This window comes from Colletes latitarsis, chromosome 9, assembly GCF_051014445.1.
Source record: "Colletes latitarsis isolate SP2378_abdomen chromosome 9, iyColLati1, whole genome shotgun sequence".
Lineage (NCBI taxonomy): Eukaryota > Metazoa > Arthropoda > Insecta > Hymenoptera > Colletidae > Colletes > Colletes latitarsis.
Genome location: NC_135142.1, coordinates 29778206 through 29799227, shown reverse-complemented (window position 1 = coordinate 29799227; position 21022 = coordinate 29778206). Strand labels below are relative to the sequence as shown.

Sequence of the window (21022 nt, the reverse complement as noted above, 5' to 3'; positions counted from 1 at the left end):
GTCTGTCGGCCACCCTCGATGCCGAGGCCGCCTACCCTCGATCCTGATACGGTTCGCAACCCCCCCCCCCCTTTACCCTTCGTCGTACACACACGTATACATGGACGCGCACACGGACGCACGGCCAGGGGCGAAGTTAACGTCCGCCGCGAGTTCTCCTGCGAGAACCGACCACCGTTGCTGCTCGTATTATGCGAAGGGTTCAGGGGAGAAACGATCATAGCCCCGAATCGAAACTGAGATTATAGCATCGCGCCTTGCGACCCGAGGCATCGCTCGAATATTCATCCGTGGCTCTGCTTCGTGTATTTATTCGTGTTGGTTTTTCTCTTCCAAAAGGGACAGTTTTCTTTGTGTGAGAAAAACCATCGACGCGCATGTTGCGTCTCGCGTCTCGAAATACAAGTCAAGGGGGTGCAACTGTGTCCCTAACTTGGCTTGTTTAGACAAAGTATGGGACCGATTGGGTCTGAGGGATGAGACGAATTTTTTTGTCAATGACCTATTCATTCTGTATGTTCTGTAGTTAAAAGTTATTCCTTTTATAATTGTTTTTTTTGCTCCACCATCTATTTCCAATAATTTGTATATGTATACACGTTGCGTAGTAAATAGTAAGAGCAAAGTAAACTTGAGACAAAAGTACATTAAAAATATAGAGAAAACGCGAGAATAACAGAACCCCAAACGAAAATTAATACGACTGATTAGGAAGATCACTTTCAGTGCATTCGCAAGAAATTTATCTACAATATTGTTGTCTGCTCAAATTCCTTCGACAGTTTCAAAATCAAAGACCATTTCCTGCGTCTCGAACGGTTGTAAGGTTGTAAAAGTTAGAATGGAGGGGAATTTGGACCGCGTTATTAAATTTTTGTGCCGCGAGTCGGTTCGAGTACTGTGCAAAGCGCATCAAACGGCTACCCTAAATACACATCGCCATTGTCGGGTTCTTTTTGTTCGGCGAGACCTATAGAAAGTGGAGCAAGTTGTGCCGTTCGCTCTGTACAAGGAGGCAACGCTTTCGCGCAGGGGGTTGTGTTTCCTGATACAAACTTTGGCGAGAGACTGACTGCTCTATTCATGCACTTCCCGCGAACGTATCCACATGTAGGGCGGTGCACCAGGGTTCGAGTCCACCTTTAACCTTTGCGGAAGGCTCGTGTTTCGGGTACGCGTCCCGCGAAGTCGAAACTCCCGTTACCCAACGTCTTCGAGAAGGGTGCAAGGGAAAACAGCTTCCACTCAGATCTCAGATTTCAAAAGTTCTTTATTGGATGGCTCTTTAACATGAATAGCTTTAATTAAAAAAATTTGAGACAGAATATTCTTGGGATATAACAGGACGATTAGTTTATTAATTCCAATGGCCGAGCCTGGGATTGAAACTGATGACCATTATATGGATTTTGAAATTTGCAAATTGCAGAGAGGGTAGTAGATAAAATTAACATTTTTGGAAGCTGTGGTTAGGTCCATTAGCGTTTGGGAAGCTTCAATATCGCTGGAGAAGTGAGTGCATAACTCGCGTCATGCAAGTTTTATTAAGCAAATGACTCCATATAGGAGTCAATTGGGGCAAGCACAAATTGCGTGTAAGATAAGGGTTGCTCAACGAGCCTCTCTGAAGAGTCCTCCACTAACCTACGACGGAGCACACTTTGAAATCACCTGTTTCGATGAGCACCCCTTAAATCTTCATAGAAGACGATTAAACGCTTAAAAAACTGTACATTCCACTTGAAACAACATTAAAACTTTCTATACTTATAGATTAGTTAGGGGCAGGTAATGATTTTATCTGCCAAATGAACCTACCAGCATGCAAAGTTTAGATCCAAAGAAACCCAATGTTTTTTCGTTTCCAGCGACTAAGAAATACTTGTTAATATTTGTTACGCGTGGGAACTTTGTATCGTATTGGCTCGCGAGGCTCCAGGAGGTGCATCGTTCCGCGTATGCTGGCAGAAACGAGCGCAACGGTGCTTCCTCGCGAGTCAGCCGCGCGTAATTCGGACCGGCCGGCGGGATATCCAAGCCAAGAAACTTCAAACGTCTGCCAGCGGGCGCCGGTGGCCGCAAGTTCATTTGCAACCCGGTTCCAGGGAATCCCGTACCATTTGCGAAATTAGTTTCGCAGTTAGCCGAACTATCCGAATCAATTTCGACGGCGATTCTCGGCCGGCGCGCGCGTTTCGACTTTGGATTCGTTCTCCGCGACGTCCATTTTGCATTTAAATCGCGACACGTCGCCCATACAAGACAAGCCCTCCTGCAACGACGATCCCTCTTCGATACAAGCTCCTATTATCGAGAACAGTTCCTTCTACGATGTAATCGAGAGGTTCGAATCAAGATTGCACAGGACCAGGTAACAAAAGGAGGCAACAAAGAAGATTGCGAGAACTCGCGACTGTTAGAATTGACAGAGTAAGGGTAGAAGTTATTGCTGTAGTCCTTGGTCGATAGAACGACGATAGAAACGTCGATGTCGATCGTTTACCGCGCTAAATGTCGATGGTTTTTTTTGGAGCACGGGTCTAGACGTGTTTCGACGTCGGCCGTCGAGTGGGCTGAGAAAACAATCGTAACCCGCTCGTCTCGGCCTAGGATGGGGTTAATTCGCCCGGCTATTTCCACGAGCAACACAATAACACGAAACTACGCGCTATCGAGTGGCCCCCGAGCCCCGGGCTCGCCCTCTGATAGCGCCGAACAACCCTCGAGTGCTGCTCGTCGGAATTGCCGCAACCCCGTTCGAGCCTACGCTCGTATATAACCCTCCCCGTGGCTTCCTGCAAGTACGAATGGAATATGTATTCGCTCTGCGACAGCCGGAGCCCAGGCCGGTGACCTATCCGCAGGCTCTTGAAAATTTCCAGCTACCTGTGTCCGGGCACGGTGCGGATTCGGCCGACTAGAAACGCTCGCGGCTCGAAACTCGATGCATATCGACCCTATCGAAAATCGTTAGACGCGAAGATGTCGCGAGAACAGTCGGCTGGCCTCTGGAACCATCGATCTTTGTTCCATGTTTCGCTTTGGATGAAATTTCCTCGCTTCCAAACACATCGACGACCAATAATAATAGTCATACGGGTGTCCTGGGAGCGGTGCATTAAGCAACTCCTGGGTTAGGCTGTAAACGAGACAGGGAGGAAAATATTAATACTCTTCGCCGCGGAGCTGTCTGCAGTAATGATTCGTAAATTGAACACGCCTCTCTATGTCTCTCAACTTGGGGGGATTTCCTCTTAATCTGTTCGTCCCTTTCTTTTAGATTATTTATCTCATTGATGATTCTTAAAATGAGTCGAACGTGACTCGTAAACTGAACATTTCTAACCCAGACCTAACCTCCAAATGCAATACAAGATTCCAAATATTGATTCGCATAGAAATTCAATTTTGAAAACATCATGGTGCTCTCGATCCTCTGGGGGTTAATATTTTATTTTTCACAAGGTACTGACGGATAAAAGAGCAGGATGAATTTTGCAAAAATGTTGAATATGATCTTAGGACTAATTTAGGACCATTTATAATGGAGAGACTCCAAGTTACCGCTAAATAATTGATTTATCGGAGCAGATGGTACCCCGGTGGACATTTTGGTCGCCCACATAAGGGTTTAGGAGTTTCACGGCGCACTGGGACAAACAAACTTCGACCCACGCGTTCGATTTCTCGACGGAAGTTGATAAGAAACTCCGACGATGGAAATTCGATTTCTTTCTCGCGAATGTACCCAGGATTTAACGATCCGTCGCTCGGTATAAGATTACCACGTGGACAGACGCAATGCCCAGGTTTAATTAATCCTTTTTGTAGACAATTTAATTATCCCTGCGATGGGATTTGCCTGTCTCGCGAGAGTAACGTCGTGCAGGGGGTTAAACGACCGAGGGAACTCCCGGGCACGAATCTGCTTTCGCAAACACGTTTCGCCTTTTCAGAGGCGGGATTTCGACGCCACGGATAGAAATATCAGTTCAGACAGTGGATCCGTACGTAGACTTCCCGTGACTCTTTTAAAAGAGAAGCAATTATTTCCGATTCGATCGACGATCACGCAATTTCTGGGGAAATTCGCGTCGACGAGAAGTCGTCTGGGAAGTTTCGCGGATTCGTGGAATCAGAGACGCTTTGGTTCTTCGTTGTCGTCCGTAATATTCTGGTCGAGTAACGTTTGCAGGCGTTCGATATCGGCTGGTTCCAGCGAGACGAGACAATTAATGGGAAACAGAGAAGCCGCAGTTCCAATAGGTACGTCGTCCTCCTCTGCGAGCCTAATTCGATTTATCCATCGATCGACGGCGTTATCTCCGACTAGGCACTAGAAGGAAGTATACATCCGGCGCAATCGTTCGTGAAACGAGAACGGAAATGCGTTTAAGAAGCAATAAGATTCCGGCGAGGCGCCGATAACGGCATCGAGAGACTTGTTCTGATACTATCGATGCATTTGTGCTCGAAATTAACGCTCCTGATCAGAGTCGGTGAGATTAAACTTGCTTAAACCGTGCCTCTTAACTATTGGGCGACCATCTTGCGCAGCTAAAACTTTTACGATCTCTGTTAATTTTCGTGCTACTTTTCGAATAAACATAAAATCGATTCTTAGAGTAATGATTCTTAAGGTTGGTACTTTCATCTTTCGTATAGCGAAAATCGTCGTCTCTGATAATTTAAAAGAAACGAGCAGATTGAAAGGAAACTTCTCCAAATTGAGAGGGATGGGAATGTTCAATTTACGAATCACGTTCGATTCATTTTAAGAATCATCAATGAGATAAATAATCTAAAAGAAAGGGACGAGCAGATTAAGAGGAAATTCCCGCAAGTTGAGAGGGATGGAGAGGCGTGTTCAATTTACGAATCATTACTGCAGACAGGTCCGCGGCACGTACGTAGTTGCACGGGTCCCGTCGCGGGGAAGAAGGATTAATACTTTCCTCCCTATTTCGTTTGCAGCCGCGTATGCCCGGTCGATTCTCTGGAAATTGAAGTTCCCTCTACAAAAGCCGTCGGCGGATCGGCGAACAACAGACGACAGGAAGAATTCGTTGGTTCCGATACCGTCGCCGGTATCCCAGAATTCCCGGCACGTACGTAATCTTGACGCGCCTGCATCCTGTACGACAACTTCGATTCGGAATAATACCGCGGAGAAAAATGACGCCGGGTAACCGCGATCGATCGATCCCCGCTCTATCGTGGAATTTCACTCCCGCCCTTTTATCGCCACATTATATTCTCCCGATAAAGAGCCGCATTCACTCGCGCCCCGGATCCACCAGGAGACGAAGAGACTTACGGATAACCGCGATCCATATACTTCCACCCCCCAAAAATAAATACAAGTTTTCAAACAAGATTATTCTTTTACAAAAGTCGCGTTGTTTTCAGAAGAGTTTAAGTAAATCGCAACTGGGTCCTTCCGTCGCGAAAGGGGTAAGTGCGTACGGAAGAAAGCCGCGACGTCGACGAGGGAGGCTTGATATTTAATTTTGTCAAAACGCTTGGGAGTCGGAGGCTCTCGAGTGGGGCATTATCGGTACCCTACGAAGCCCGACCCTCGTTCACCGTTAGATACCCCTGTTGATACGTGCTCCGGCAAAAAGGGATCCTCTTTCTCTCTCCCGGCGCGTACGTGTATCCCCGATGCAAATTAGCGTGCGGCGGGAGGGCACTTTTTCCCCGGCGCGTCTCACCGACGACCCCTCGACGCTTCTCTCCTCGGCCGTGTCCATTCGTTTCCTTCTCTTTTGGATCGGGGCTCGTGAGAACGCTGAATTATCGATCCGCGGCTGGTCGGGGGGGCTTCGTCGCTGACAGCTGCCGCGAGCGTTGACGAGAGAAAAGAATTCGCGTTTAAAACGAAGACCCGGGGAGGATGCAGACGATGCTGCCGCGAACAACAAGGAATTCCTCCGACTCCGTTTCCTGGCGTTAAGGCTCACGGGGATCGAGTTTGCGACACCTCCACCCTCCCCCCTAACGCTTGGAAGGCGCTCCAAAGTTCGTATCACAAATAATACTAATTATTGCTCTCAAATTGACTGTTCTACTCTAAAAATGATCTGAAACAACGTTGGGGTCCATCAAGGGGTGTTTTCACCCTGAAGAAAACATACGATCATAAATAACGAAGACATCTAGGTGGTCCACTCCGCGAAGAACCAGATGCGTGGCTCGTTAAAGTTCCAGAGAAATTTCACCGTTTTCTGGGGGCTTTCCCATGCCGGTCGAGGGAACAAGAACGTCGGGCCTGCTCGGTTCCCGACGATTCGCATTTTTCCACGAGTGGGTTTCCCCCGGTGTAATTACACGACTCGATGCACGAGACGGCCTTGAACTTCGAACCGCCGTGCACCGACACGAGGAACGCGGGACGACCATTAGTCGAGGCTGCGCGACTAGGCGAGTGCAACGCCATCCGGTCTGCGACCGACAATGAGCAGCGATTCTTCGTTCTGCCGCCACGCGTTCTCCTTATCGGACGGTTATCGTTCGCGTCTTTCCTGCGGGGGCACCGTTCGTTTCATTATTATTACACCGGGAGGGGGGCAGATTAGAGCCGCGCGGGACGAGCCACTTTGAATATTTGATCGGCCACGGGCGCTTAATGGCCGCGTTGATTTTCGACGCACGCCTTCGCCGAGGATATGCACCTGCACCCTCGACGGTGTTTGCATTTCAAACATCGCGGAACCTCGTGACGATTTACACAGCGACGATAACGGCGTGATAAACGGGGAAAAGAGAAAGACGGCGAAACGAGAGCGGCGCTCGAGGATATCGCGCGAACCGGTCGGGTTTTACGCAATAGGCGACGATCGAGCCTTGGGAAAATTCACGCCGAACTGGTCCGTTGTAGATCGCTAATTGGCGAACGAGTTTCCCGCGAACAGAGCCCGCAGTTCGTTAATTCCTTTCGCGACACGCCGTCCCGCTATTTTACATAGATCGATTAGCTCCGTGACTCTTGTCGAATGGCCACGATAAAAGCGGAAACGCGTCGAGTGTATTCTTTTCCGAGGAAAGTATTAAATCTACCTTGTTACTTGTGAAGTTACTATTCCATACTCGTTACTGAAAAATTGTTATAGTAACCACGTAATACTTTTAAAACGATTTATCGAGTGTCCAAATACGGGTGATGCTTAAAAACGAAACGATCGTAGAGTAATTAGGAGGTCGCGGAACCAGTCGAAGGGACCTGCGTGGCGCGCAATGCGCGAAAGTGTGCGCGGTCGTTCGTTGCGCATCGCGCATTTTCAATGGAACGAGAAACGTTCGAACGTTGCCAGTCGTTGCGACCGTATCGGCCAGCCCCGCGAGCGGCTAGTTCGATGAACTTGGAGATACTTTTGTCCACGGATCGTTACGCGCGTAATCCATCTCGACTCGTTTTATTTACGCTCCGGTTCATTTTATTCCACGATGAGTACAACGGGAACAACGGGCCGCTTCTGCTCTTACGCGATACAGCACGTTTATCATCTGTGCTATCGAGCCGAGCTTCTGGTTCCTCGCGGTCTCTCGTTCTTTCATCGAATCCCTATAAGTCATGCTTCTTCACTTTTCAGTATTATTCTATTCGATTTAGACGCACGGTTACGCTGGTTAATTACAATACTGACTGCCGCCAGAGGGACTGTCTCTCTCGCAAGCGCTCAATCGACTACCTAAAGTCTTACTGACTGATTGCCTCATCGTATTTCACATCCTCCGCTGACAATGAACCGTCGATCAACAGCCAATTATAGCAACCGGAAGAGCAAATCGTTGCAGTCGCGAAAGAACGAATAAACGCGACGATGGTTCATCCGGATTTAAACGCCAGTAATCGATTAGACTAACGATAAGTAGCAAACTAGAGTCGTCTCTTTATCTCGTCGAATCGCGATAAGGTCGGAACGACCGTTACGAATGTCTTCGATCGGGGGGGCTCCCGATGTCCAGTGGCCATAAACGACGCCGGTGGATGCCATATCGCGGTACTTCCGGTCCCCGGTGTTGCGCACAGGGACGCGCCGAGCGTTAATACACGCCAGGAATACGCAGACCCGCGTGACGGAGGTGCATAGCGGTGGTTTTGAAAAAAGGTGTACGTGCCATCTTGCAGCTGCGCCCTCATAATTATGCGCCGGGCATATTCGGCGAGTGACGACGGTGGTCCAACATGGCGTACGGGCGTCCTACTCCTTTTCCTTTTTCGACGCCTATCGACAGGTGATTCGAACGACGGAACACCGGCAATTGTTTCCTCGATGGGGCCTTCGGCCTTTCCGATCTCGTAACCAAACACGACGATTTTCTTACGAAATATCGTTAGAGCGAAACATGATCGTTACTAATACATTTGAAATCACAAAAATTAGATACTATCTAATATAACAGAGTGTTCTGGAGCCCAAAATACGACGAAAATCAAGAATACCAATTTCTTGATGGAGGCTTCGTTAAAAAGTTATTAACGTTTCAAGTTCCGCACGTACTGAATTTTTTTCTCGAAAATGAGCAGGATTTTGAGGGTATGTCTATTCACCAAAAATGATTGTACCTGATCCCCACAGCTAATAATATTTTTTTCAGAACGATTTGAAATATTTTAATTTCGTCGAAAAATTTCGCACCTTCTCGAATTTTTTTCTAGAAAATGGGTAGGATTTTGGGGATATGTCTATTCACCAAAAATGATTGTAATTGACCCCCGCAACTGAAAATAATTTTTTTAAAACGATTTGAAAAATTTTTTTTTCGTCGAAAAATTTAGGCAATTAGATTTTCGGTAAGGAATTTTTTTCTCGAAAGTGCGTAAGATTTTGGGGTACGCGTAATGACCAAAAATGATTGTAACTGATCCCCACAGCTAATAATATTTTTTTCAGAACGATTTGAAATATTTTAATTTCGTCGAAAAATTTCGCACCTTCTCGAATTTTTTTCTAGAAAATGGGTAGGATTTCGGGGGTATGTCTATTCACCAAAAATGATTGTAATTGACCCCCGCAACCAAAAATAATTTTTCCAGAACGATTTGAAATTTTCTTTTCTCGTCGAAAAATGTAGGCAGATTTTCGGTAAGGAATTTTTTTCTCGAAAGTGCGTAGGATTTCGGGGGTACGCGTAATGACGAAAAATGATTGTAATTGACCCCCGCAACCGAAAATAATTTTTCCAGAACGATTGGTATTCTTGATTTTCGTCTTATTAAAATTTTTCCCAGGGGTTGTCGAACACCCTGTATGCTCAAGAGAGCACGGAAGCTTCCCGGAAAACAGCGACATCGATAACGTCGTCGTGCATTTCGCGACCCGTCCGTGGACGAACGGAGGCCTCTGTCGCTCGATTCGCCGCCTTGGTCTCTTCTTTTCGTTACGAATATAGCCGACAGCCACCCACCCCTCTGGCCCCGCCGACGAACTTAGCCAGAAAGCGGCGGTCGGACGCGTCGATCGACGGAACAAAGAGTTCTCGCCGAGTTCTTTTCGTACGGCTCGTTAATCGCGCGCAATTTCGCGATTCACCGCCGGCGACTGGAGCCTCGAAACGTTGCCCGTTATACGGTCGTATGCGCTCCTTCCTTTTTGCTACGGATTTAGAACCCGGCGGTAAAGGCAGTAGCAAAACCTGACCACGTAGATGAGGCGTGGTCGATCCTACGTGTAACCTACGTCGCCGTGCAAGAAGCCATGATCCACCGAGGGGATCCCCATCGACTGAAAATGCATCAAACACCAACTATCCCACCCCTCGTACGTTCATTTGCTAATAATTTTCTTTAATATGCATCTAGAAAGATTGCTTTTACTGTCGAGACTGGAGAATGTCTCCTCACTGTCGCTGTACTGCCCCCCCACCACTCGTCTGGCGGCTGTTCGAGTTACCGCGCAGGCGCCAGCGAGAGTCTAGTGGACGTGGTGGGGGGAAGCAACGTTGGCCCGCGGAGTATGAATTCGGTAGCCCTGTTCCACTGTACCGACCCGAGAAAAACGTTCTTTTATTAATTTGTTTTCTGCTAGTAACTGAAGAGTTTTATGTGAAAGACAAACTGTGGTTTCATCGATATCCGTGACGCTTATAATTGGGCGGGTACGCGTAGCCATAGCTAGAGCGAGCGAACTCGACATGCGAGGAGCACACGGTCGCTAGCGCGTGTATCTCGTTTGCGTAGATACGCAGAAGCCACGACCACAGAGACAAGAAGCTCGTGTATATAAATAGCTAGTTAGGGTCGATGGACAGGCTAAAGAGGCGAACGCGAATCGTGAGAGCGAGGATTCATTCACCTGCGCCACCGATCGACGGATCGACGATCCTCTGGCGACGGTCGTTCGTTTCCACGGGGTACGTTTCGGCGGGTTCTTACGTTTCAAAAGCTCACGCGTGCAGCACAGGGTTAATAGAAACCGCAGACCAAACGATTTATCGTACGATGAGTCGTACAGCTGCGGTTGATACTCGATAATTGAGGGATTTGCAACATTGAGGAGGTACAACATACTTAGAATACTAAAACACGTGCAAATGCAGCTTATTCAACGGATTTAACACGTACTGATCACCGTGCGTACGAGTTGTTGCTGGTCGAAGATCAACCGTTCGAAGAATGCGACTCGATCGTATGAAAAATAACAAAGTAACAAGAAAACGACCAGTCGCGCGACAGCTCGGACCGGAAAGATCGGCGCTAAGAACGAGAAGAACGACAGACATTCGTCTGGCTCGCGTTTCGTACGCTCCTAGTCCGATCGATCGAGTGATCTCGTCATCCGGGTCGTTCTTCGGATTCCCGCGACACGCGTGGCCCCCCGCGATCATCCCACGACGCAAACTTTCCAACTCCCGGTGGAATCTCATGGCCATATCGGCGGAAAACAGCTTATCCTATCAACGTATGTCCAACTTCCAGCGTTCCCCAATGCTCCTTTAACACTAGATTGCTGCAGCGAGTCAATTTGATTCATTTACAATTTTATTGTTATAGAGGTTTTATTTAATAGGAGATTCTAGAGGCCAAAATACGACGAAAAAAAGAATACCAATTCGTTGATAGAGGCTTTGTTAAAAAGTTATTAACGTTTACAGTTTCGTCCCTACGGAATTTTTTTCTCGAAAGTGGGTAGGATTTCGGGGGTATGTGTAATGACCAAAAATGATTGTAATCGACCCCTGTAACTAAATATAATTTTTTCAGTACGATTTGAAATTTTTTAATTTCGTCTAAAAATTTCAGTACCTACTCGAATTTTTTTCTCGAAAGTGGGTAGGATTTTGGGGGTATGTGTAATGACCAAAAATGATTGTAATCGACCCCTGTAACTAAATATAATTCTTTTAGTACGATTTGAAATTTTTTAATTTCGTCTAAAAATTTCAGAACCTACTCGAATTTTTTTCTAGAAAGTGGGTAGGATTTCGGGGGTATGTCTAATGACCAAAAATGATTGTAATTGACTCCTGTAACTAAATATAATTTTTTTAGTACGATTTGAAATTTTTTAATTTCGTCTAAAAATTTCAGAACCTACTCGAATTTTTTTCTCGAAAGTGGGTAGGATTTCGGGGGTATGTATAATGACCAAAAATGATTGTAATTGACCCCTGTAACTAAATATAATTTTTTTAGTACGATTTGAAATTTTTTAATTTTGTCTAAAAATTTCAGTACCTACTCGAATTTTTTTCTCGAAAGTGGGTAGGATTTTAGGGGTATGTATAATGACCAAAAATGATTGTAATTGACCCCTGTAACTAAATATAATTTTTTTAGTACGATTTGAAATTTTTTAATTTCGTCTAAAAATTTCAGTACCTACTCGAATTTTTTTCTCGAAAGTGGGCAGGAATTCGGGGGTATATCTAATGACCGAAAATGATTGTAATTGACTCCTGTAACTAAATATAATTTTTTTAGTACGATTTGAAATTTCTTAATTTCGTCTAAAAATTTCAGTACCTACTCGAATTTTTTTCTCGAAAGTGGGTAGGATTTCAGGGGTATGTGTAATGCCTTACTTGCGGAAAATGTTCCGTCAAAAAATTTAGAGATAATTTGGAAAAGAAGATTCGACTTAATTTATTCCCCTTCTTTGCTGAGGAGGATAACAGATCGATCTTGGAACCGTTTTTTTTCGAACTTTTTTAGCCAAATGCCGTTGTAAAATTATGTCAATTCAGCCGACTATAGTTATTTGCACGTGTACTCGTTGGGAATTTCGCGTAAAAGTGGAGTAGCGGTTAATTATCGAAACAAACAAAAGTTTCGCGTTCCCCGATTGTCTGGGCGCCGGAAGCGCGGGAACGACAGCTCGGCGAGCACGCGTCTCGACGCGGTTTCCAGTCGACGGGGGACGCATTGTGCCGCGATGAAACGCGAGGGAACAGTCGGCGAAAGTTTTGTGGTGACGGAAAGCCGCGATAAGGCCACGCGGGAGCGACGTTTATCGAAAATCAGACAGACCAGGACGAGCTCTCGGACGTTACGGGGGAAAAACGAGGGCCGCCATTGTCGCGGTAATGACACGGAAATCGAGTCGATCCTTATCGCGAACGAACCGAAAATCACGGTCGAGTGGAAGGACATCGGTGCTCGAACCAGAGACGGCCATTTTACTCGGGTAACAGATAACCAATGAAACCAACGTTCGCCAATTTATTCCTGACTTTCATTCGATCGAACATTTGTCTCCCATTTTGGAAAATAATTGCGTTTCTTATTTTTGTATACCCGTCGAAACGATCGCGAGAAAAAGTGGTTTGTTTAAAATTGGCGTCCAAGGGGAGCGTTTAGGTTGCTTGTGGTTGAAACGCAGCGAATGGCGGACAATTTTCGCATTGATCGCGCGCAATTACCGTCCCTCGTCGCGACGACGAACGCGTGACATCTTCGGGGTATTACTTCACAGCGAATTAACGCCACTTTGTGCGGCCTCCAGCAGCAGCGAAGTGGGCATAAAGGGACGGCGTGTAAAAATACGACGATTATTTTCGGAGCGACTCGTAGAAACCGCCTTGCACCAATCAGGAACCTCTGTGCCTCGGTTCAGCTTCGGGCATCGCGCGCGCTGCTAACCATAACGCTATTAATTTTCAACGGTTCTTGCCCGCCACGCTGATTACGCGGTTCCATCCTCCTGGAGGAGGAAACGGTCCCGAAATATCTCTAATTGATACGAAACAGAGATGTATTTTTCATCCTCGCTGCCCAACGTACGAGACAATTTGTACGCGATCTCGCTTCCTCCATCTTCTTTCTATTACTTTCTTACACCGTTTTACTAATGGCTGTTCCAATCCTTAGTCGTCTGTTAACATCTGTGTCCTAGCAAATACTGAAAGTGATATCCATTTCTGAGACACGAACAGTAGCATTAATTTATTAAAGTTTTGATTAACCCCTTGGTGGCCATCACTCTCTGAGCAGTTTCAATTTTTGGTATCTAAATTGTTGGTTTTTCTCTTCTAAAAGAGAGTTTTGATATGAAATCCTATTTTTTTTACAATTAAATCTATTGGTCATCAATGATATCGAAGATATGAATATCCTCAATTTAAAAATTTTAATTTTGATTCTTATATAATTAAAGATTTAGATAAATTAGATTTATTTCGAAAAAAATATTGTACATGCTCATAAGATGAATAAATATACATCTACAAAGTCTCAGTACAAAATAGCCTATCTATCATTAAAAAAAAATCGCAAAAAGAGCCGTGAAATCGACAGTTTAGATAGCAATACCTCCTTAAATCAGCGACTCCGCCGATATGACGTCTCTTCGTGAGTCACTGATACGAAAAACGCAATATGGGCCACGTACACCCGCGAACGATCGATCGATGAAAATCCAATGCACCATAGTTGGTCCGTTAGGTTTGGATTCACGGTGCAAGCGAAGACACGCGGAAGAAGAAATTGGTTAATTTCGTTTTTTGCGTCGAGTTTGAGAAGTTTCCTGTGTTGCCTCTTCAATTGAGGCTGTACCCTTTTTTTTTTAACCACGGTGGAGGTCGTGGGAGTTAGAATTGGCCCTGAGGCTAAGACGATGGTTAATGACAGGGACAATAAGCGAATAAAACAGACTGACGTCGTTCAGAATCTTCCAAGGCAAACATAAATAGCGGGAACGAGATAGCAGCTCAAAATGGGTTTAAACATTTCTTAAAACGGCATGTTCCTATCGAAAAGTGTAAAACCCCCATTTTTAAATTAAGTTCAACCCTTTTACGATCGTAGTCTACATACCACTAAAACAGTAGCAACGATACTAATCGAGAAATATAATTAAAACAGCGACGTTCCGCACGGGTCACGAACGGTCCACTTTGAGCCGTGAGTTCAAAGGTTAAAAGCAGCCCCTTGCTCGATTACGTAATCGCCCCGGCACGAAACGTACACTTTCCCCTAATTTGCGTGACAAAGACGTTGCAATAACAATCGACAGAAAATGTTTAATCCGTGACTAACTCTCAAACAGCATATTTGCATCCGATCTAACGAAACCAGATCTTCCCCGGAAGTGTCGTTCGAACTCCACGATACTTGGCCAAATATTTGTGCATCGTTTACCTTCGACGATCCGTTTACCACGCTCCTGAATCGCGCGCACACACAACCACACCGACACTGTTCTATTATCCCCCGTTTCGCGTAACCGATATTAGATTGCGACTAGTCGAGCCCTCTTCGATAACTCGAGCACCGTCGCGCGGCAGGGGGGCCAGTAATCGGGCGCGATCGAAAGTCGACGGGAGGATCGAAACGGAGGGCGCACGGGACCCGTTTCTAACTCTTCTTCGATGCAAGCAGCCTTGCGGCGAGCCGGCGACTGTCTCTTGCACGCGAGCAGCCACTGTGTCTCGCGCACGCACTTCTCCGCGCTCGTCCTTTTCCCTCCTGCGTGGCCCCACGGACCAACTCCGCTGTTTCTGCCCGTGCCCGCGCGCGAGCCGCTCCCCTCGCCCCGTGCCCCCCCCCTCGAGCTTCATCCACTTCTCTCGCTCTCTCGATCTCCGCCCCCCCCCGTCCCGCGGCCTCCACCGCCGCCCCTTCATCGCGACGATTTAGCTCCGCTCGCTCGTTCGCGCGTCGTTCCCTCCGTTTCCGCTCGTCTCTCTCGCGCCGACGCGCTCACCTTTTTACCTTACGGTCGCTTGATTATTTGCTCATCCGTGAAACGAAGAAAGCGCGGGGGATGCAGACGGAGAAAGAGACGAGGGAGGAGGAGGAGGAGGCGGGGGATGACGGCTGAGAGCGGGGTCTCTGAACGTCGCGGGGGTAACGTGTCCCGGGGCGACGCGACGACCTTCCGACAGGTGTGCAGCCGCCGTGTTTGAATCGGGGAGCACGTGGTGACCAGGGTACACGCCACCGACGGGCGAAGGTGTTCCCGGTGGCTCGACTTTCGACGCCTGTTTACCGGGGAATTGACCTCGGTGCCCCAAACCTCCTCTGGCGAACGAGTGCATGAATCATCGAACATTTCTGTCCCTAGACAGAGAAAACTGGTGTCGCGTTGATGCATATAATAAGAAACGAACGAGAGGTGACGGGGGCAAAGGTTACGAATATCATCATTGTTTAATCGTTCCATAAACAAAGGACGGTGTTCGGAAGACAATATACTCGGTATAAGATATCGTTGCCTCGGGTATCAGTGGTTGCAGTAAGCAAAACACGATCGACATTCGGTACATCGGGAGGCGTAAAATAAAACCTAGCCCCGTGCCCTGGGAGCTGCCATTGCAGTCTCCCACTTCCCACGAAGTGAATTAATATTGATCGCGACTCCCGTAAGTACGGGAAACGTAAATATTTGATGCCCGTCCCCGGAGTCCGGTCGAAATTGAAATTCGCGGATAAATTTCGTACGCGGGAAAGGGTTGCGAGGGGTGGATGAGGACAGAAGGATTATCCAGGAGGAAATGAATCGTCGAGTCCACGGTTGAGACGCGGGGGCGAACGATGGACACCCTAACCTCTCGTTTGGCGCGTTCGAACTCGGGAAAAAATGGCGTATCGAGTTAGATAGAAACGGAAGAGGGTTCAGGCCAGTCGGGAGGTTCGAATGACACCCAGGCCATTGTCATGCGAAACTCGGATGGGGGCGTTCTTTTTACGAGCGCGATGCTAACGTCAAACAGTCACGTCCGCCACGTTCCCGCGGACGTTAAATTCACCTACGAATTCCGCAGACATTTTCTCCATCGACAACGCGTTTCGTTCGGCCAAGATGGATGACGGGACGGATTCGTCCATATTTTTACGGGCCCTTAAATCTCCCGGGAGTTTCAATACACCCGCATAGCGGGCGAAACGCGAGATAAATTATGTTTAGCGCGAGCAAATCGATCCGTTCGCACCGGGACACGCCCTCTGATCCACGAACGAAACAAAGGACTCGAAAGAGACAGTCCGTAATCGTTGGGGGGCAGGAACAGGACTGACATACACCGTTCGTAACCTACTAAATCATTTTTACTAGTTCACTGTACGAATATAAAAGACTCTACCATGTGTCAGTGGTTTTACCTTCGTGTCCTACTCGGTAATCGTTCCTAAACACGCGAATCCGTGACCAAATCCCATTAATAAGAACAAAAGAAGCTTCTAGTTCTGTTTGATTGCAATACGAAACAGTAGATGTCACCATGCAATCGATCGATATCGATTGCATATTGATTCCTGTGTTATCGACAACGCCTGGGACCCCCATAGCTTTACAATCGTCGTAAAGAGAATTTTTGAGTCTCTCGGTCTTTCTACCCCCGGTTGACGCCCTGACGACAGGTACAAATATTTCAGTTTTTGATTACAGGAAGAAAGCAGCGAACGTACGAAGCCAATTGACTCGAGAACGGACCACACGCGTGCGCCAGTCGATGTCGGAGAAAAACGAAAGCCGAGGAAAGAAAAGCACCGTGACATTGCATGCCTTGATTCTGTTCTTTTGCTACCGCTTTCTGTTCCCCTGCTGGTGTGCGCCTCCAACGGAAAGTCGAGACCTCGGAGGGTCGACAAAGACAAAATGACATATGCCCTCTTTCTCGATTCACCGAAGCTGCCCAAAGTAAGTTCGGACCGTCTCGTGGGAGTCGAGAGAGAAAGGCTCACACTTCCCTTCTCACTCTTCAACAACTAATATCCGTCCTCCCGTCAACAGGTCTCCACTGGCCTCTGCTGACCGCTGCTGACCACTCCTGGAATTTCTGACAACGTATAACGATTACGACTGGCTACTGGTAGTCTCTCCCAGCCTCTGCTGACCGCTGCTAACCACTCCTGTTACTTCTGACAACGTATAACGATTACGACTGGCTACTGTTAGCCTCTCCCAACCTCTGCTAGCCTCTGCTGACCACTGCTGACCACCGCTTATATTTCTGGCAACGTACAACGATTACTACTGGCTACTGCCACCCCCTGCTGACCTCTGCCAACATCTCCCGACCTAAGCTGGCCTCTGCCAACATCTCCCGACGTCAGCTGACCATCGCTGACCACTGCTGACCGTTGCTGACAACTTGTGGCATGATGTAATATAATATAATATGTTTATATGTATTAAATTGTTGTATAATGTAAATCTATGGCAATAAATGATATAATTTCAAAGTATTCAATGTGTTCTCATCATTTTTTACCGTCCCTTTCCTCTCCAAATCATTCTCTTACCTATAAGATGCGTACCACCTTCTTCGCAAGTTCACCAGCATTTTAGAAATGTTCCGGGAACTTTGGAAAGCCGAATTTGACCTTGACCTTGGCCCAGTTTCGAAAGTGGGTCAAGGCCATTCGAATCTTAGAAAAATTCCGGGCGCTTCGAAAATCCGGATGGCCTTGACCCAATTTCGAAAGTAGGTCAAGGCCATTCGAATCTTAGAAAAATTCCGGGCGCTTCGAAAATCCGGATGGCCTTGACCCAATTTCGAAAGTGGGTCAAGGCCATTCGAAATTTTAGAAATCTTCTGGCCGACTTGGAAATCCGGATGGCCTTGACCCAATTTCGAAAGTAGGTCAAGGCCATTCGAAATTTCAGAAATCTTCCGGCCGACTTGGAAATCCGGATGGCCTTGACCTAATTTCGAAAGTGGGTCAAGACCATTCGAAATTTCAGAAATCTTCCGGCCGTCTTGGAAATCCGGATGGCCTTGACCCAATTTCGAAAGTGGGTCAAGGCCATCGAATCTTAGAAAAATTCCGGGCGCTTTGGGAATCAGAATTTGGCCTTGACCCACTTTCGAAAGTGGGTCAAGGTCACCGGGCATTTCAGAAAACGCTCCGGGCACTTTGGAATTCCAGTTTTAAGTAGAGAAACGGTTTCTTATAACTAAGGTAATAATGGGAAGAGTAAAAGAAAGGTAAAAGTGATGAGAACACATAGAATTCTTTGAAATTATATCATTTATTGTCATAGATTTACATTATACAAAGTTTTAATACATGTACATCATGTTAGAAGTTGTTAACAAAAGTCAGCGTGGTCAGCAGGGGCCAGCAGAGGTCAGCAGAGGGATGCAGAGGCATGCAGAGACTAGCAGGGGCAAGCAGTAGCAAGTTGTAATCGTTGTACGTTGCCAGAAGCATCAGGGGTGGTCAGCAGAGGTCAGCAGAGGTCAGCAGAGGCATGCAGAGACTAGCAGGGGCAAGCAGTAGCAAGTTGTAATCGTTGTACGTTGCCAGAAGCATCAGGGGTGGCCAGCAGAGGTCAGCAGAGGGATGCAGAGGCATGCAGAGACTAGCAGGGGCAAGCAGTAGCAAGTTGTAATCGTTGTACGTTGCCAGAAGCATCAGGGGGTTCAGGGTGGTCAGCAGAGGTCAGCAGAGGCTGGGAGAGGCTGACAGTAGCAAGTTGTAATCGTTATACGTTGCCAGAAGCATGAGGGGTGGTCAGCAGAAGCCAGCAGAGGTTGGGAGAGGCTGACAGTAGCAAGTTGTAATCGTTATACGTTGCCAGAAGCATCAGGGGTGGTCAGTAGTGTTCAGCAGAGGGCAGCAAAGGCATGCAGAGGCAAGCAGAAACCTGCAAATGCAAGCAGAGACTTGTAGGGGCATGCAGTAGCAAGTATTAATCGTTATAGATTATCAGAAATACCTGCTGTGGTCAGTAGCGTTCGGCAGAGGCCAGGAAAGTTCAGCAGAGACAAGCACACGCTGGCAGAGATCAGCAAAGACCAACAGAAGTTAGCAGAAGTCAGTAGTAATCGTTATAGGTTGTCAGAAATATAAGCGATGGTCAGCAGAGTCCAGCAGAGGCAAGCAGTAATCAGGAGTAGTTAGGAAGAGTCGCTGTATGGTGTAAAAAGTTGTCGGGAGTTCTGTACTTTTGTCAGCACTGGTCATCGGAGGTCATTCTACTTCTGCAAGAGCAGATTAACACATGTATATAGTTAACGTGCTGACAGTTAGGTTGAATTTACGAGTCCCACCAGGTCACGATTTTCCGAATGCAACGCACGTATAATTTAATGAAACGATTCACTGCATTCGGTCATACTACCTCGTGCCCAGTAATCCTAACCTCTCTCAATGTAAGCTGTAAAGCTAGGTGTCTCGCGTCTGGAAGCATTTTCCACAAACAGTAGCAAATCGACCATCGATATTGTTTGCATTATTATTTTGTTTATCGTTTGGGTAAATACTTAGCAAATTCACTCCTAATTCGAGTGAATAAATCTGTCGGCCAGAAACGGGCGACGCGGTAGTCGATGCTAAAATAAATTATAATTATCGCGTTTCAATTAGTCCCCTCGCACTCTGGCAGAGATACGGACTAATATCGTTCGAGATATGATAAAATGTGAGCGTCGAGCGTAATCGACTGACGCGGCCCCCTGCGGATTTTACGTGTCACCTACATCCGGGTGACATAGCAGTCACCGTGTTAACTGTACATAAAATAACATAAAATTCACATTTAAAAGCAGTCCTGAACCGTGCCATGTATCCGATTTGTCACGATCAGCCTTGCAAGGAAACGCTCGACGACTCTCGATGCAAAGCATACAAATTATCGGTGGGAAATTCTCCGTGGTTCGCCTACATTTTCAAGATTCAATTATAGGCGTGACAAATTCCCTGAATAAAAATATCAGAAGATACAGATGCGTCAAGCACGCGTGAATAATTTCAATGCTCGCTCGAAGATGTGTTTGGGGAGTCGAGGATGTAAATGGGGCGCCCTCGTCCGACACTAATGGAGACTTTGGACGGTTTCCTAAATTTCGCGAAACTTTGCAGCGATAAATTCTAATTTCAAGATAGTCCGCGAATCTTGTAGATTGCCCAGTGTTGGCGAAAATTCGCGTGAATATCGAAACGCAAATATGTTCGTTTATTGTTGAACGTAAATCTGTGGCGATGCTCTCCACACTCGCCAGCAGAGGGCTACGCTCAGCTGGCCACTCTCACATGTATTTTACTGACCATCTACTCCTATACACAGAGATTCTAGAGGCCAAAATAAGACGAAAATCAAGAATACTAATTTGTTCATAATGGCTTCGTTAAAAAGTTATTAACGTTTAAAGTTCCGACCGTTTTGAATTTTTTTCTCGAAAATGCGCAAGATTTCGGGGTTATGTCTATTCACCAAAAATGATTGTAATTGACCCCTGCAGCTAACAATATTTTTTTCAGAACGATTTAAAACATTTTACTTTCGTCGAAAAGTTTCACACCTTCTCGAATTTTTTTCTCGAAAGTGCGTAGGATTTCAGGGGTATATGTAATGACCAAAAATGATTGTAATTGACGCCCACAGCTAACAATATTTTTTTCAGAACGATTTGAAACATTTTACTTTCGTCGAAAAGTTTCACACCTTCTCGAATTTTTTTCTCGAAAGTGCGTAGGATTTCAGGGGTATGTGTAATGACCAAAAATGATTGAAATTGATCCTTGCAGCTAACAATATTTTTTTCAGAACGATTTGAAACATTTTACTTTCGTCGAAAAATTTCACACCTTCTCGAATTTTTTTCTCGAAAGTGCGTAGGATTTCAGGGGTAT

The 21022-nt window shown here is 46.5% G+C and overlaps 2 protein-coding genes across 4 annotated transcripts in view; both read right to left on the bottom strand.

Annotated features, from left to right (window-relative positions):
* Nucleotides 1–21022, bottom strand: part of Fak (protein tyrosine kinase 2 Fak) — a 64391-nt gene that overhangs the window by 31637 nt on the left and 11732 nt on the right. For 2 of the 3 annotated variants that reach the window (XM_076772917.1, XM_076772915.1), the window contains exon 1: nucleotides 14582–14827. The exons of the other annotated variant lie outside the window; for it this stretch is intronic. The gene's annotated coding sequence lies outside the window, so the exon portion shown is untranslated. Of the gene's footprint in view, nucleotides 1–14581; nucleotides 14828–21022 lie in introns of those variants that run through there. 3 annotated transcript variants of the gene reach the window in all.
* The window catches only part of LOC143345609 (uncharacterized), a 142378-nt gene continuing 132208 nt past the window's right edge, over nucleotides 10853–21022 (bottom strand). Inside the window, exon 4 of the transcript XR_013080285.1 lies at nucleotides 10853–10864. The gene's annotated coding sequence lies outside the window, so the exon portion shown is untranslated. The remainder of the gene's footprint in view (nucleotides 10865–21022) is intronic.